Consider the following 17,584-nt stretch of genomic DNA (forward strand, 5'->3'; position numbering starts at 1 on the left):
AAAAAAAAAAAAAAAAAAAAAAGTAACCGTGTATTGTCAGTTTGATATACATATTTTGATATATATTCCTTATAGACTTATTTATTTCTTTATAGACTTCTTGATACTTCTTTGTTTGTTAAAGTCAAAATGAAAACATTCAAAATGTATTTTGTTTTCAGTAGAGTGCAAATTATGTTCTGGCCTTGAGGTGGTGTGGGGGTTGTCAGCCCTGATCATGTTAATTTTTGCTTGTTCTGAGTTTGAATCGGTTATGTATTGTGATTTCTGTTCGTTTCGGGTTTAATTCATATATTGATGGGGATTTGTGGTAGTTTTACGCTTGTAAAAGTATTTGAATTTATTTCTACTCATTTGTGGCTTAACGAAGCTGTTTACTATTCTTCGACAACATTTTTTTGTAGAATAAGTTTTTAAAATTAATTTCTGTTCATTTTTTATTGACACAGTCTTTTCCGTAGAATAAAAAATACTTTATACAATTTTGTCTTTTTTTCTATTGGACTCGATAGTTTTTACTTTGAAGATTATTTGACTTTATTTTTGCTCATTTTTGGTTTAAGAGGTTCTTTACTTTTCTTTAAAAAATTTGTTCCGTTTGTTTCCCATTGACAAATACTATCTGTAAGTATTCATAGGCAGCGCAATAGCGCTGCCTAAGTAACGAACGATGTTGGCACAATGTATTATTGATTTTTTGGTTTTTTAGTCTTAGACCAGGATACTTCGTATCGAAGGTTTTGTCGTAGAAACTTCGAAAAGGGCTCATTCGATTGGAAATAAGAGTGGTTCGGACTGTTTTTAATATTCGAAAGTGATTGAAAGGCAACTTACACCCCATCCACACCCACTATTTCCCAAAACACATCCAATCAAAATTTTGAGATAGCCATTTTGTTCAGCGTAGTTGATTTCCAGATAGAATTTATGTTTTTGAGGTGGACGCTCCCCCACAGCCCTCAGGGCACGGGTTGTAAATTATGCCCTGGGTGCATATAAGGTTTTTATAGAAAGTGTTGTCGTAGAAACTTCAAAAAAGCTCGTGCAATTGGAAATTCAAAGGACTAGTGCTCTTTTTAATAGTCGAAAGTGATTGGAGGGCAACTAGCCCCCCTCCCACGCTCACCTTTTCCCCAAACACATCCAATCAAAATTTTGAAATAGCCATTTTGTTCAAAGCAGTTGAAAATTCTGGAAATTAGGTCTTTGAGGATAACAACCCACCAAAGCCCGCAGGGCAAGGGTTGTAATCTATTCCCTTGGGGTATATATGGTTTTTATAGAAAGTGTTGTCATAGAAACTTCAGATAAGGCTCATTCGATTGCTAATTGAAATTGCTAGTGCCCTTTTTAATAGTCAGAAGTGGTTGGAAGGCATCTAACACCCCTTCCACGTTCACCGTTCATCCAACCACATCCAATCAAAATTTTGAGATAACCATTTTGTTCAAAGTAGTTAAAAGGTCTGGAAATCATATCTAAGAGGGTGACACTCCCCCCACAGCCCTCAGGGTAAGGGTTGTTAGTTACGCCCTGGAGGCATATTAGGTTTTTATTGAAAACTTTGTCGTAGAAACTTGAAAAAGGGCCCATTCCATTGGAAATTCAAAGGGCTAGTGCCCTTTTTAATAGTCGAAAGTGATTTAAGGGCAACTAACCCCCTCGCACGCCCACCTTTTCCCCAAACCCATCCAATCCAAATTTTTAGATAGCCATTTTGTTCAACGTAGTTAAAAGTCTTAGAATTTAAGTCTGAGGATGATAACCCCCTCAGAGCCCTCGGGGCAAGGGTTTTAAGTTATGCCCTGGGGGCATATAAGGATTTATAGATGGTGATGTTGTAGAAACTTCAAAAAGGGCACATTTTATCGGATATTAGAAGGCCTTGTGCCCTTTTTAATAGTCGAAAGTGATTGGAGTAGAACTAACACCCCTCTCACACCCACCATTGCCCCAAACACATCCAATCAAAATTTTGTGATAGCCATTTTTTTCAACGTAGTTAAAATCTCTGGAAATTATGTTTTTGAGGGTGACACCACCCCCACAGCCCGCAAGGCAAGGGGTTAAGTTATTCCCTTGGGGCATATAAGTTTTTTTTTTTATAGAAAGCGCTGTCTTAGAAACTTCAAAAAGGAATCATTTCATTGAAAATTGAAACGGCTACTGCCCTTTTAATAGTCAAAAGTGATTGGATGGCAAGTAACCCCCCTCTCACGCCCACCATTTCGCAAAGCACATCCAATCAAAATTTGGATATAGCCATTTTGTACAACGTATTTGAAAGGTCCGGAAATTATGTCTTTGAGGATGACAACCCCCTCAAGGCCCTACTGTCAAGGGTTGTAAGTTATGCACTGGGGCATATAAGGTTTTTATAGAACGTGTTGTCGTAGAAACTTCAAAAAGGACACGTTCGATTGGAAATTGGAAAGAATAGTGCCCTTTTTAATAGTCGGAAGTGTTTGGAGGGTAACTAGCCCCCCTCTCACGCCCACCATTTCCCCAAACAAATCTTATCAAAATTTTGAGATAGCAATTTTCTTCAACGTAGTTGAAAGTTGTGGAAATTAGGTCTTTAAGGATCACAACCCTCCCTGCCCCATCCCTCAGGGTAAGGGTTGTAAGTTATGCCCTGGGGGCATATATGGTTTTTTATTGAAAGTGTTGTCGTAGAAACTTCAAAAGGGCTCGTTTGATTGGAAATTGAAAGGGCTAGTGCCTTTTTAAATAGTTGAAAGTGAGTGGATAGAAACTAACGCTCCTCTCACGCCCACCATTTCCCCAAACACATCCAATCAAAATTTTGAGATGGCCATTTTGTTTAACGTAGTTGAAAGTTCTGGAAATTAGGTCTTTGAGGATGACAACCCTCTCACAGCCCTCAGGGTACGGGTTGTAATTTATGCCTTGGGGGCATATAAGGTTTTTATAGAAAGCTTTGTCGTAGAAACTCAAAAAGGGCTCATTCTATTGGAAATTGAAAGGGCTAGTACCCTTTTTAATAGTCGAAAGTGATTGGAAGGCTTGACATTTTTATAGTAAAGATCGATGTGGATAAAATGTATTATTATTATTTTTTCCTTTTTTTAGTTTAGACCAGGGCACTTCGTATCGATGGAGTCGTCTTAGGAAGCTCGAAAAGGGCTCATTCGATTGAAAATAGAAAGGGCTAATCCCGTTTTTAATAGTCGAAAGGGATTGGAAGGCAATTAGCCCCCTCCCACGTCTTCCTATTTGCCCTTTATGTAAAAACTTAAATGTTGCCTTGATATTAAATCAAAATGCACTGTGTTAATGCTAATTTCTAATAAGGCATCTCAGCAGTATCCCAAGAACGACTGAGGGTATTATTTTCAATTTTTTGGGGCTACTTCTGCTCTTAGAATTTAACCAAATCAAAATAGCGTAAGTGTATCCAAGCTATCAAAGAAAGTAAACTGATTTTTTTTGCGAACGGTATCAAGTTTTCTATTTCAGGTCAACTAGAGGAAGTATGAAACTAAATTAAACACTACTATTTGTGTCCGGATGTTTAAAAGGGTGCATGTTATTAAAAACTGCTGAAAATTTTTCTCCAGCATACAAATAGCAGACCAATTTATAAAGTATTAAAAAACGAAAAGATTTAAAGAATTATTTTCTTTTTCCCTGAAAAGACTATGTCAATATAAAACGAACAGAAATTAATTAAAAAAACTTTTTCCACAAAATAAGTTATTCAAAGAAAAGTAAAGAACTCCATTAAACCAAAAATGAACAAAAATAAAATCAAAAAATCTACCAAGCGTGAAACTACCACAGATCAGCATCGATAAATAAATGAAACTCAAAACGAGTACAAATTGACATGAGTAGGGCTCAAAATCCCTTTGCCTTCCTAAGGCCAGAACATAATTTGCACTTAACTGAAAAAAATACAAATGAATGTGCTTTATGAGTTTAATATACATATACTGATTTTTAGTAATCAAAATGTTAATATTATTTGATTTATTAAAGTTATAAAAGTAAAAACATTTATATTTTTTCAGTAAAGTGCAAATTATGTTCTGGCCTTGGGAAGGCAGAGGGGTTTTGATATCTACTCATGTTAGTTTTGCTCGTTTTGAGTTTGACTCGGTTATTTATTGGAATTTCTGTCCGTTTTGGGCTTCATTTATTTATCGATGCTGATTTGTGGTAGTTTCACGCTTGGTAGATTATTTGATTTTATGTTTGCTCATTTTTGGTTTAAAGTTCTTTACTTTTCTTTGAAAAACTTATTTTATGGAAATTTTTTTTTTAATTAATTAAATAAAAAAAACAGTAAGTTTGTCAACTGAGAGTAAGGAGAAACCTCAAACCTTAAAAGGAACAGAAATTACTACGTATATTAAAGGGTTTGCCTCCTTAAGTAAAAATTTTTTTCTGACTTCAAACTGTCCAAATACTAAACCCCCCCCCTCTTATGTTCAAATATATAGCCCAAATTTATATAGTTAATTATATTTTCCCCATCTATTCTGTCACTTTCCTTGGTCTTTTCTCTCGCTAAGCTGAAAGGAACTAACGAAGAAACCGGTTTATTCTCGAGTTTTACACAGCGTAAACTTGAATGGGTGGCGTATAATACATAAATACCAAAACTACTTCTCCCTACGAAAAAAAAATTCTCAGACTTGGAAAGCCTCATTTTCCGCGGGGGGGGGGGTATTTTCTGCAAGGGGAATTTTCTGGGAGGTATTTTCCAGAGGGTGTATTTTTGGGGATTTTTTTCCACGGGGGCTAATCACCGGGGGGGGGGGGGTCAAACGCCCAGAACCGCCAAAAATAGTGCACATCAAATTAAAAATTTGCTACCAAGTAATATGCAAGATAATTTTGTAAGAGTGAAAAATGCGCCTAATAAGGGGTTTTGTGTTCCAGGTATAGGTGGAAACTCAATTTACCTGCGTAAGCGCAAGAAGTCTGCATAAATGTAGACTTTAAGTTTTACTTTCCAATAATTAGCTATTTAAAGGCAAGTTAAGAGCGATATTAAAACTTAACAGGAACAGAAATAAAATCATGCAATAACTCACACTTTTTACATAAATTTAAACGATTAAAAAAATATTTAAATAACTAATAATACTAGGGATGAAGAATAAAACCTAAAACGACTATGAAACTAATATGAAAACTATAGACATCTCCGTTCCCTGGCGGGTCCGGGGTGAATAATGATAGCACTAAAGGTCCTGATTTTAAACACTTATATGGCAGACTAAAAATAGCCCGAAACGTTAAATCTACTCAATTTATGCTAGACTAACAACTTCAGGTATTAAATTACCGCAATACTCCGAAGGATACACAATATATAATGTCAACCGCTCAGAATATAATATATTCTGACCATTTCTATCTTTGCATATGAATGACACTTTATATATGGGTCACTAAAAATATCCAGTACTACATTGGCAAACAATTCGTGCTAATAAATGTAGCTTGCAAATGTAAATATCTCTATCAGTTTGGAAAGTTCTTTGGTGACTGAACAACATAATTATTATTATGGAAAAACAAAATGGAGATGAACGATTTTTAGAGGTTAGTTACTTTCATAATTAAATAGTTAGTATCTATTTATTTTACAGCTATTCTCCATATTTAAAGTAGAACGAAAACAAATTTCCGGAAATCGAGCTTGAATTCTCTAAGACATTGTTGCTGATCGAACTAACCGATTTTCAAAAAGTATACCGATGGAATCGGCATCATGAAAACCTTTACATTGAGATTTGAGCTTTTTCTACATAATAATAGAGAAAACTCAAATTTGTTGCTTGGGTAACTCTGATGTCTTTTTTTTTCTAGTGCTATCGGGCAAAAGAACGTTGCTTTCATTAAATATTAATCTCTGAGCTTTCTGAGATTAAATATTAATCTCAGAGCATTCTTAAAAGAATGCTCTGAGAAATTGTTGCTGATCGAACTAACACATTTTGAAAAAGTATACCGATTGAATTGGCATCGCCAAAAACCCTTGGGTTCAGATTTGAGCTTTCTCTATATAATAATAGAGAAAGCTCAAATTTGTTGCTTGGGTAACTCTGATGTGTCCTTTTTTTATTAGTGCTATCGGGCAAAAGAACGTTGCTTTCATTAAATATTAATCTCTGAGCTTTCTGAGATTAAATATTAATCTCAGAGCATTCTTAAAAGAATGCTCTGAGAAATTGTTGCTGATCGAACTAACACATTTTGAAAAAGTATACCGATGGAATTGGCATCGTCAAAAACCCTTGGGTTGAGATTTGAGCTTTCTCTATATAATAATAGAGAAAGCTCAAATTTGTTGCTTGGGTAACTCTGATGTGTCCTTTTTTTATTAGTGCTATCGGGTAAAAGAACGTTGCTTTCATTAGATATTATTCTGAAACACTAACTTTTATATGAACGCTATTGCTACGTACTTTTTGTGTAATTCCCAAATCATTATTCATATACCTGATGCAAAACGACGTCATTAAATAATGCTAAAATGTTTTTATGTACATCCTAGTAATGAACATTCAGTGCAAATCGACTTTGGCATTAACATGAGTAAAAATTATATTATATCTGTTAGCTTCTTCCTGTATTAATTAAAAACTTTCCAAAAAATTAGTTTTTAAAAAAAAGTAAAGAACTCCATTAAACCAAAATAGAATCAAATAATTTTCCAAGCATACAACAGTATCAATAAATAAATGAAATCCGAAACAAACGAAATTAAAATAAATAACAGTCATTAGGGTTCTAAACCCCGTGCTTTCTAAAAGCCAGTATATAATTTGTACTTTACTAAAAAAGATTCAAAGGAATTTACTGAATAAATACGCATTGTCATTTTGTGAATAAATGCGCATTTTCTGCAAAGAGTTTTTTTGATTAATTTCTGTTGGTATTATACTGACAAAGTCTTTTTCAGGGAGAAAGACTGAGCTTCTTCTGAAGTTAAGCAACCATCCCTTCCATGAAAATCATAAATACCCTCTGAGCATAACTTACTACCTTTGCCCCTAATCCCTGGGGTTTGTTTCAACCCCAAAAGCCTTGTTATATGATATTTAGACTATTTTAAATAGAATGGCTATCTCAAAATTTCTATTAGATGTTTTTCGGGACAATACGACGTGTTTTTGTGAAGGGGGGGATAGCTGCCCTCCGATCACTTTAACTCTGAAAAAGAGCTATTGAGTGTATGATTACCAATCCAATGAGCCCCCTCCGAAGTTTATATGACCATGCTTTCGATAAAACATTATGTGCCCCCAGGGCATAACTTACAAGCCTTGCCCTGAGGGCTGATGGATTTGTTATCCTCAAAGACATAATTTTCAAACCTATCAAATACGTTGAACAAAATGGCTATCTCAAATTTTGATTTGAAGTGTTTGAAGAAATGATTGGTGAGGGGGGGGATATTCGCCCCTCTCCCTGTAAAATTGGTGAGATTATTGCAATATATACTTGGCGAGTGATGTATTGACGTTACTGGATATTGTCTGTAAGAAAACGGATAAAATCTATTTGGAATTTGGGTTGAATTTGGGTTATTGTTTTTCAACTCCTCTGTTTTTCAAATTTCCTCTCTATTTTTCAAATCTGGTGATTTTTCGACTCCTGACCAGGTGACGGATTTAATTCTAAAAATAAGTAAAGAAGAAATAGGTCGATCGCCGACGTGGATCTGCATCTATTTGTTGAAAGATCAATAAGGGGAGGGTGTGTTTTTCACGGGGACCGTATCTTGAAAACTGATCCGACTGGACAAAACACCGGTTAAAAGTCTGATGCAGTTTTTTTATGTAGTTTTTCGGGTATGAATTCCCTTCATCCGTCGACAATTTTTCACTACTGTTTGCCATATGGTAATTACTAATGGCTAAAAAATCCTTGTACTTCAGATTTCCTAAACATTGACACCGTTGAGGAGAATGGACCGCAAGGATGTTTTTTTAAATTGATGGACAAATACCGATGGAACTTTAAGACTCGGTAAAGTATTTCGTTTTTCCGTACATAAATAGACCGTTTACTAAGGACTCTTTGAGTCCACACAATTCATTTTTGGTAGAAGATGGGGGTATGCACTGTACACCTTCAAGGTAAAAACTTATTGCCGACCTTGATCCGAAGCAGAATATTGTTGTTCATCATATGCTATTGCGATGGATGATAGCCAGTGGTTTCAGGGTCACAAAGATGCATAGAGCCCTCCAATTTGATCAAAAGCCATATTTAAACACGTTTATTGACAGTTTTGTCAGTAAACGTTCACAAGTGAAGACGAAAGTTGAAAAAAAGTCTATAAACTCATTTTAAATTCAGCCTTTGGTAAAATGTAACGAAATTGTACGAAACAGGGGTCGATGGGACGTTGTAACCAATCGAAAAAAATTGCTCGAATCATTGCCGATCCCAACTTCACATCATTCACTATCATAGACTCCCATATGGTCCTCCTACATAGAAAAAAAAGAAATGTCATTTTAAATAAAAATATTGCTGGTGGTAGCTCAATAACAGAAATATCAAAGAAAGTTATGTTGTCATTCTTTTACAATGTGTGTAAGATGCAATGACCGAGGGAGGGGAAGTTCAAGTGTACAATGGAGACACTGATTCACTCCTGTTAAAAGTTAAAACTGAAAATTTACTGAATGATTTGGAAAATGGTAAGCACATTAGCTCGTGAATGGATTTTATCAATTGGGGCGTAGTCCATTTATCCGGAACTAGTGAAGTGCCAGGCCCGAAATCCATTATTATTTTAAAATTCGAGACGGGGAGCGACTTCATATCCAAAGGTGTATTTCCAGGTCCGAAGGTGTACTTTGTGGAAACACATAACAAGGATATTAAACAAGTCTGCAAGGGGGTGCCTACACACTATGTTAAAAATAATTTCGATATGAGTGTTTATAGAAACTGTGTGGAAAGTAGTTTAGTTCCAGAGTGAAAGTCATGGTGATTCTCTCTTTACAATTTAAAACTACACACTTACCGTATATCCAATCGAGAAATCGATTGCGCAAATAACTTGTTACGATGTAGTAATGCTTAACACCAGTTGGCCAACGTCCAAAAAACAATACATTGATCGCCTTAGAATGTATTTCTAAGAAGATCATTTTATCAATGACTTGTTGGCTAAGTCGAATAGTGTGTCTTTCTTTTATCATAGGAGATCATGGGTCTCACGTTCGATTCATACCTCAGACATAAATTTCATAAAATCAATGGAAAACTGCTTAGAAGCTGAAAAATGGCTCGTTGGAAAAGAAAACATGTCACCATCTATAACTATAGTTTATAATAACGCCATCTATGACTTCGATTATTTAGTAGACAGAATGGGGGGAATCGCCGTTAAACCTTCTCCTTGATCTTAATCCACTAAGTATGTGGTCATGACCATTACATTAAAAAAAATGATACCCGGCTGGTTGTAGTCATAATCAATTATCAATAATCAATAATCGACTCGATACCATTAGAGTACGAAAAGATCTCTACCAATTGTATATTAGAATCCATAAAAAACTACGTTTATTAGATATCTTGTCAGTTCAGATTCACTTCAAATATTGAACAAAATACTTGACAAATGAAACAAGAATTCTTCTTTCAATGATCACGTGAGCAATAGGCCCGCTATGAAATCATTACAATTGATTAATTAAAAAAAACTTTCCTAAAAATAAGTTTTTCAAAGAAAACTAAAGGCTATTTTAAACTTAACCTCAGCATATAAAAATACGTTTTAAAATTCAAACTCAAAACGACCAGAAATTATTAGTAAAGAATTAATGAAACCTACAACAAACATAAATTAAATGAACAATCATAGCAAAAAACATACAACAAGTATTAATATAAATGAATAAATAGATCTTAAAGCGAGTATTGGATTGAATATGAAAATCTAGCTTAAAACTAAAACAAATATTTTGCTATTAAAGTATAAATGAAACTTAAAACGAACAGAAATTAAATAAACAATCAATGCGAACAAAAAATACAATATATATTAATGTAAATGAATAAATAAATCTTAAAACAAGTGAAGCAAATCAAGTTTGAATCGAATAAAAATAACTACAAACAAGAGTTTGGGCATTGTCTCACTGCAGAAGCCTAAAACCTACTGCGTCATTGGCGCTTTACTGAAAACAATTCTTTGAAATATTTTCACTTTTGTAACTTTAAGAAATCAAAAATTATTTAAGATTTTAGGGAATAAATATCAGCATATGTATATTAAATTGACAATGCACATTTTTTCAGTAAACTCATTTGAATTTTTTTTCAGTAAGGTACAAATTATGTTTTGGCTTTTAGAAAGCATAGGAGTTTTGAACCCTACTCACATTAATTTATGCTCGTTACTCTAATATTTATTTTAATTTTTGTTCGTTTTGGGTTTCATTTATTTATTGATACTCATTTGGGGTAGTTGTATGCGTGGTAGATTATATGATAGTCCGGACGCCAGGTGTTGAAAATGTGAACCATACCACGACGGAATGGGGATGCTACGAGAATTAGCCTACCCTCCACCCCCTAAATTGACCATGCGGATTCACAAATACCAATGGCACTTGCTTGCGAGTGGTGGAACACTCCGAAACTTGACATTTTATTATATTTTGGTGTTTCATGCAAGAAAATACATGTTCCACAAAGTTTGAGATGCATTTTTCCGCTCAAATAGAAATGTCTAGAAGCCATAGAATGTTTTTATAACAAACTAACACGATTAGTTAAAAAAAAAAACGGCACAGTTAAAAAAAATGGCAAAACTTTATGAGTCTTGAACAGTCTTGGAAAGTATAAACAAAATCAAATTGAATATTAGATATATTATGATATTAATTGTTGAAAGATCAATCAGTTCAAGTGTTTTTTTCACTGTAATTTTTATTTTCATTTTCAATGTTGTAAGAACTGGAAAATAATAAATTTGTAATATACGAGTAATTCGTTTTCAGTGAAGCCCCAATGATGCAGAAGGCTTTAGGTTTTTACAGTTAAAGAAGGGGGCAGTATCCAAATTTTGCTGTAGTGAAACTATATTTGTCTTGACCAATCTACAAAAGAATTAATAAATTAAATTGAATATTTGATGCATAATGATATTAATTGCTAAAAGCTCATCAGTTCAAAATTGTATTGTAATTTTAACATTTATTTTCAATATTAAGTAAAAAAGAAAACATTTGTAGTATAATTCGTTTTCAGTAAAGCGCCAATGACACAGTAGGTTTTAGGCTTCTGCAGTGAGACGGTACCCAAACTCTTGTTTGTAGTTATTTTTATTCGATTCAAACTTGATTTGCATATTCAATTTAAGTTTCACTCGTTTTAAGATTTATTTATTCATTTACATTAATATATATTGTATGTTTTGTTCACATTGAATGTTTATTTAATATCTGTTCATTTTAAGTTTCATTTATACACTAATAGCAAAATATTTGTTTTCGTTTTAAGCTAAATTTTCATATTCAATCTAAGCATTACTCGCTTTAAGATCTATTTATTCATTTATATTATTACTTGTTGTATGTTTTTTGCTATAATTGTTTATTTAATTTCTGTTCGTTTTGGGTTTCATTTATTCTTTAATAGTAATTTCTGGTCGTTTTGAGTTTGAATTTCAACAGGTATTTGTGTCTCCTGAGGTTAAGTTTAAAATGGCCTTTACTTTTCTTTGAAAAACTTATTTTTGGGACAGTTTTTTTTAATTAATTTTTGTTCATTTTTGATTGCAAAAAGTTTCAAGTTTTTTTGGAATGGGGGGGGGGTGCTTACTGTCCGATTATTCTTGACTTTAAAAAACGGATCTAGAACTTTCAATTTAAATCGAATGAGGCTTTTATCAAAGTCTATATGATTACCTCTTTGATAAAAACCTTATATATGAACAATAGACAGCTTGTATAACTTGGGGACAGCGATTGACAACAATGAATGGATTGAAAAATAGCTCTAATAAGGGGGTTTATACCATTTCACTTGCTGACACAAAGGGATCACGACTGTTTGGAATTGACCTTAATAGGAATTTGTGTGCCAAAACACTTTTGCATCTATCACAGAGTATGTATTTTAACCTTATAATTGGATAATTATAATAGATTTTCTATGTTTTCTTCCCATACAAAACCCCTTCCCCTAAGTTATAAACCACCCTTAATAAGCTATGCCCCAGGGCATTAATTAAAACGCCTAACCCACGGCCCGGGTGGGATGTGTCGACACAGGAGTTTTTGTTATCAGACCTTTGAACTATTTTAACAAAATGTCTATCTCAAAATTTTTATCTGATGCATTTAGGGCGTGGAAGAGGGAGAGGGGCTAGTTGCCCTACAATCTCTTTTGACTCTTAAAAAGTGAACAAGAACTTTTAATTTCCAATCAAACGAGCCCTCTCTAAAGTTTATACGAGAATCCTTCCATAAGAAATAATATGAAGCATTCGGAGAATCCTTAAATTACAGCCCTTGCCCTGAGGGCTTTGGGGGAGTTGTAATCCTCAAAGACATAATTTCCAGAACTTAAAACTACGTTTAATAAAATGGCTGTCTTAAAATTTTGATCGGATATGTTTGGAGAAAAGGTGGGCGTGAGAGGGGGGTTAGTTGCCCTCAAATCACTTTCGACTATTACAAAGGGCACTAGCCCTCGGAATTTCCAATAGAATGTGCCTGTTTTGAAGTTTCTACGACAACACCTTCTATAAAAACCTTATATGCCCCCAGGGCGTAACTTAACTCTTGCCGAGGGTTGTGGGGGAGTGTCCTCCTCAAAAATATATTTTCTATCTGGAAATCAGCTACCCTGACCAACCTGGCTATCGCAACCGTTGGATGGGATGTGTTGGGGGAACTGAGGGGCGTCGGGGGGGGGGCTAGTTTCCCTCCAATCAATTTTGACTATTAAAAAGGGCACTAGCCCTTTTAACTTCCAATCGAATGAACATTTTTTGATGTTTCTACGACAACGTCTTCTATAAGAACCTTATATGCCCCCAAAGCAAAACTTAAAACCCTTGCCCCGGAGGTTGTGGGGGAGTGTCCTCCTCAACAACATATTTTTTATATGGAACTCAGCTACGCCGAACAAAATGGCTACCTCCGAATTTTTGTTGGATGAGTGGGGGAATGATGGGAGGGGGGGGGCTGGGTGCCCCCCAAAACCGTCAGACCTTAACAAAGGGCGCTAGCCCTTTAATTTCCAATTAAATGAGAAAGTTTTGAAGTTTCTACGACAACACCTTCTATAAAAACCTTAAATGCTCCCAGGGCATAACTTAAAACCTTTGCCCTGAGGGTTGTGGGGGAGTGTCCTCCTGAAAAATATATTTTCAATCTGGAAATCAACTACGCTGAACAAAAATAGCTATCTCAAAATTTTGATTGGGTGCGTTTAGAGGAATGATGGGCGTAGGGAGGGGGGGGGAGCTAGTTACCCTCCAATCACTTTTGACTATTAAAAAGGGCACTATCTCTTTGAATTTCCCATCAAATGAACCTTTTTTGAAGTTTCTACGGCAACGCCTATTATAAAACCTTATATGCCCCCAGGGTATATAATAAAACCCTTACCCTGAAGGTTCTTGGGGATTGTCCTGCTCAAAAACATATTTTCTATCTGGAAATCAACTACGCTGAACAAAATGGCTATCTCAAAATTTTGATTGGATGTGTTTGGGGAAATGATGAGCGTGGGGGGGGGGGGCTAGTTGCACTCCAATCACTTTCGACTATTAAAAAGGGCACTAGCCCTTTAATTTCCAAACGAATGAGCCTGTTTTGAAGTTTCTACGACAACGCCTTCTATAAAAAATTTATATGCTGCCAGGGCATAACTTAAAACCCTTGCGCTGTGGGTTGTGGGGGAGTGTCCTCCTCAAAAATATATTTTCTATCTGGAAATCAACTACGCTTAACAAAATGGCTATCTGAAAATTTTGATTGGATGTGTTTGGGGAAATCATGGGCGTGGGGGGGGGAGAAGGGGCTAGTTACACTCCAATCACTTTCGACTATTAAAAAGGGCACTAGCCCTTTAATTTCCATTCTAATGAGTATGTTTTGAAGTTTCTACGAAAACGCCTTCTATAAAAACCTTATATGTCCCCAGGGCATAACTTAAAACCCTTGCCCTGAGGGTTGTGGGGGAGTATCCTCCTCAAAGATATATTTTCCATCTGGGAATCAACTACGCTGAACAAAATGGCTATCTCAAAATTTTTATTGGATCTGTTTTGGGGAATGATGGCTGTGGGGGGGGGGCAGCTGCCCTCCAATCACTTTCAACTCTTAAAAAGGGCACTTGAACTGTCAATTTCCAATCGAATGAGCCTGTTTTGAAGTTTCTATGAGAACGCCATCTATATAAACCTTATATGCCCCCAGGGCATAACTTAAAACCCTTGCCCTGAGGGCTGTTGGGGATTGTCAACATCAAAAACATAATTCCTACCTTGAAATAAAATCCGATGATCATCATTCTTATATCAAACATCTCTTTTTATTTGGGTGGAGAAATGACAGACGGGGGGAGGGGGGCTAATTACAAGCCAATAAATGTTAACGATTAAGAAGTGCACTATCTCTTTAATTTCCAGTCAAATGAGCTTGTTTTGAAGTTTCTACAACAACGCCTTCTATAAAAACCTTATATGCTCCCAGGGTATAACTTAAAACCCTTGCCCTTAGGGTTGTGGGGGAGTGTCCTCCTCAAAAATATATTTTCTATCTGGAAATCAACTACACTGAACAAAATGGCTATCTCAAAATTTTAATTGGATGTGTTTGCGGAAATGATGGGCGTGGGGGGGAGGGGGGCTAGTTACACTCCAATCACTTTCGACTATTAAAAAGGGCACTAGCTCTTTAATTTACAATAGATTGAGCCTGTTTTGAAGTTTCTACGACAACGCCTTCTATAAAAACCTTATATGCCCCCAGGGCACAGCTTAAAACCCTTGCCCTGAGGGTTCTGGGGGGGGGTATCCTTCTCAAAAATATATTTTCTATCTGGAAATCAACTACGCTCAGCAAAATGGCTATCTCAAAAATTTTATTGGATGTGTTTGGGGGAATGGTGGGCGTGGGGGGGGGGGGGGGCTAGTTGCCCTCCAATGATTTTCGACTATTAAAAAGGGCACTAGAACTCTCGATTTCCAATTGAATGATCACCCTTTGAAGTTTCTACGACAACCCCTTCCATATGAAGTGCCTCTGGAAAAAAAAAATAATAAGTAATAAAACATTGGAGCCGTATGGCATTTACTATAGGCAACGCTACAGCGTTGCCTCTGATATAGAATCATTTCCAGGAATCCTTATCATCCTTGACGTTGAGATAAGAACCTGCTTGGAATGATCGCATATAGGCAAGCTTAAAGTAGTGGCATTGTTTTGTCGAGAAAAATTGTGTCCGAAAAAATGATAGATCTCGTAGAGGGACTAGCAACTCCAATAGCACATTTGGTTATGGCAACGCTTGGAATAATAGCCTATAGTATTTCTTAAAGTACCGCCCCATAGGCCCCCTTAAACTGCATACAAGGATCCAGGGGGTGATGTGCGCTTCTTCTGCATTCACCTATACTACTTATCTCAAAATTTGTTGCGGATGGGTTTTGGGGAAAAAGGGCGTGTGGACGGGGACGGGGGCTAGTTGCCCTCTGATCTCTTGACTCTTAAAAAGTGATCTAGAACTTTCAATTTCCAATCACATGAGCCTTCTATGAAGTTTATACGAGCATTTCTTTAATCAGAACCAAACATGCCCTCAGGGCATAACTTAGAACGCCTGCCCCCGGGCCCTGGAGGTTGTATCGACATCGGAGTTTTTTTTTATCCGACCTTTGAACTATTTTTAACAAAATGGCCATCTCAAAATTTTCAACGTAAGGGTTTGAAAAATTAAGGCATGGGTAGGGGGCTAGTTGCGCTCTGATCTCTTTTGACTCTTAAAAAGTGAACTCGAACTTTCAATTTCCAATCAAATAAGCCCTCTCTGAAGTTTACACAAGCATCCCTTTCATAAGAACCACATGCCCCAGGGCATAACTTACAACGTCTGCCCGCGGGCCCTGGGGGTTTGTGTTGACATTATACTGTTTTTATCTGACTTTTGAACTATATCTAACAAAATGGCTGTCTCAAAATTTTTATCGAATGTATTTGTAGATAAAGGGGCGTGGGGGGGGCTAGTTATCTTCCAATCTCTTTTGACTCTCAAAAGCTGAACTACAACTTTAAATTTCCAATCAAATGAGCCTTTTCTGAAGTTTTTACGAACATCACTTCCATTAGAACCATATATTCCCAAGGCTTAACTTACAACGCCTGCCCCCAGGCACTGGGGGGTTGTGTCGACCCCGGAGTTTTTGTTATATGATTTTTGAACTATTTTAAAAATGGCTATCTCAAAGTTCTTATCAGATGGGTTTTGGGAAAAAAGGGCGTGGATGGGGGGAGGCTAGTTGTCCTCCGTTCTCTTTTGACTCATAAAAAGTAAACTAGAACTTTCAATTTTCAATCAAATAAGCCCTCTTTGTAGTTTATACGAGCATTTCTTACATAAGAACCATATATGCCCCCAGGGCATAACATACAGCTCCTTCCCCCGGGCCCTGGGGGCTTTTGCTGACCCCGGAGTTTTTGTTATATGATCTTTGAAGTGTTTTTTACAAAATGGCTACCTTAAAATTTTTATCGGATGTATTTGGGGAAAAAAAGATAGGGGGGTTAGTTTCCCTCCGATCACTTTTGACTCTTAAAAAGGCACTAGAACTCTCGATATCCAATCGAATGAGCCCTCTTTGAAGTTTACGTGACAACCCCTTCCATATGAAGTGCCTCTGGAAAAAAAGAATAAAACATTGGAGCCGTATGGCCTTTACTATAGACAACGCTATAGCGTTACCTCTAATAAACGAATGACGATCAAAATTGTAAGCTCAGCAGATACAAATTCCTGTTAAAATTCAAACTCAAAACGACCAGAAATTACTATTAAAGAATAAATGAAACCCAAAACGAACAGAAATTAAATAAACAATCATAGCAAAAAAGATACAACAAGTAGGCTAATAATATAAATGAATAAATAGATCGTAAAGCAAGCAATGCTTGGATTGAATATGAAAATCAAGCTTTAAAACGAATAAAAATTTTTTGCTATTGAAGTATCAATGAAACTTAAAACGAACAGAAATTAAATAAACAATCAATGAAAACAAACTTGCAATAGATATTGATGTAGATGAATAAATAAACCTTAAAACGAGTGAAACTTAAATTGAATATGCAAATCGACCTTGAAGCGAACAAAAATCACTACAAACAAGAGTTTGGGTATCGCCTGCTTCTCTCACTGCAAAAGCCTAAAACCTACTTTGTCATTGACGCTTTACTGAAAACTATATGCGTCTTGAACAGTCTGGGAAAGTATAAACAACATCAAATTGAATATTTGATGTATAATGATATTAATTGTTGAAAGATCCATCAGTTCAAAAATTTATTTCACAGTAATTTTATTTTTA

This window comes from Artemia sp. Qi Xiang Cuo, chromosome 2, assembly GCF_049724085.1.
Source record: "Artemia sp. Qi Xiang Cuo chromosome 2, ASM4972408v1, whole genome shotgun sequence".
Lineage (NCBI taxonomy): Eukaryota > Metazoa > Arthropoda > Branchiopoda > Anostraca > Artemiidae > Artemia > Artemia sp. Qi Xiang Cuo.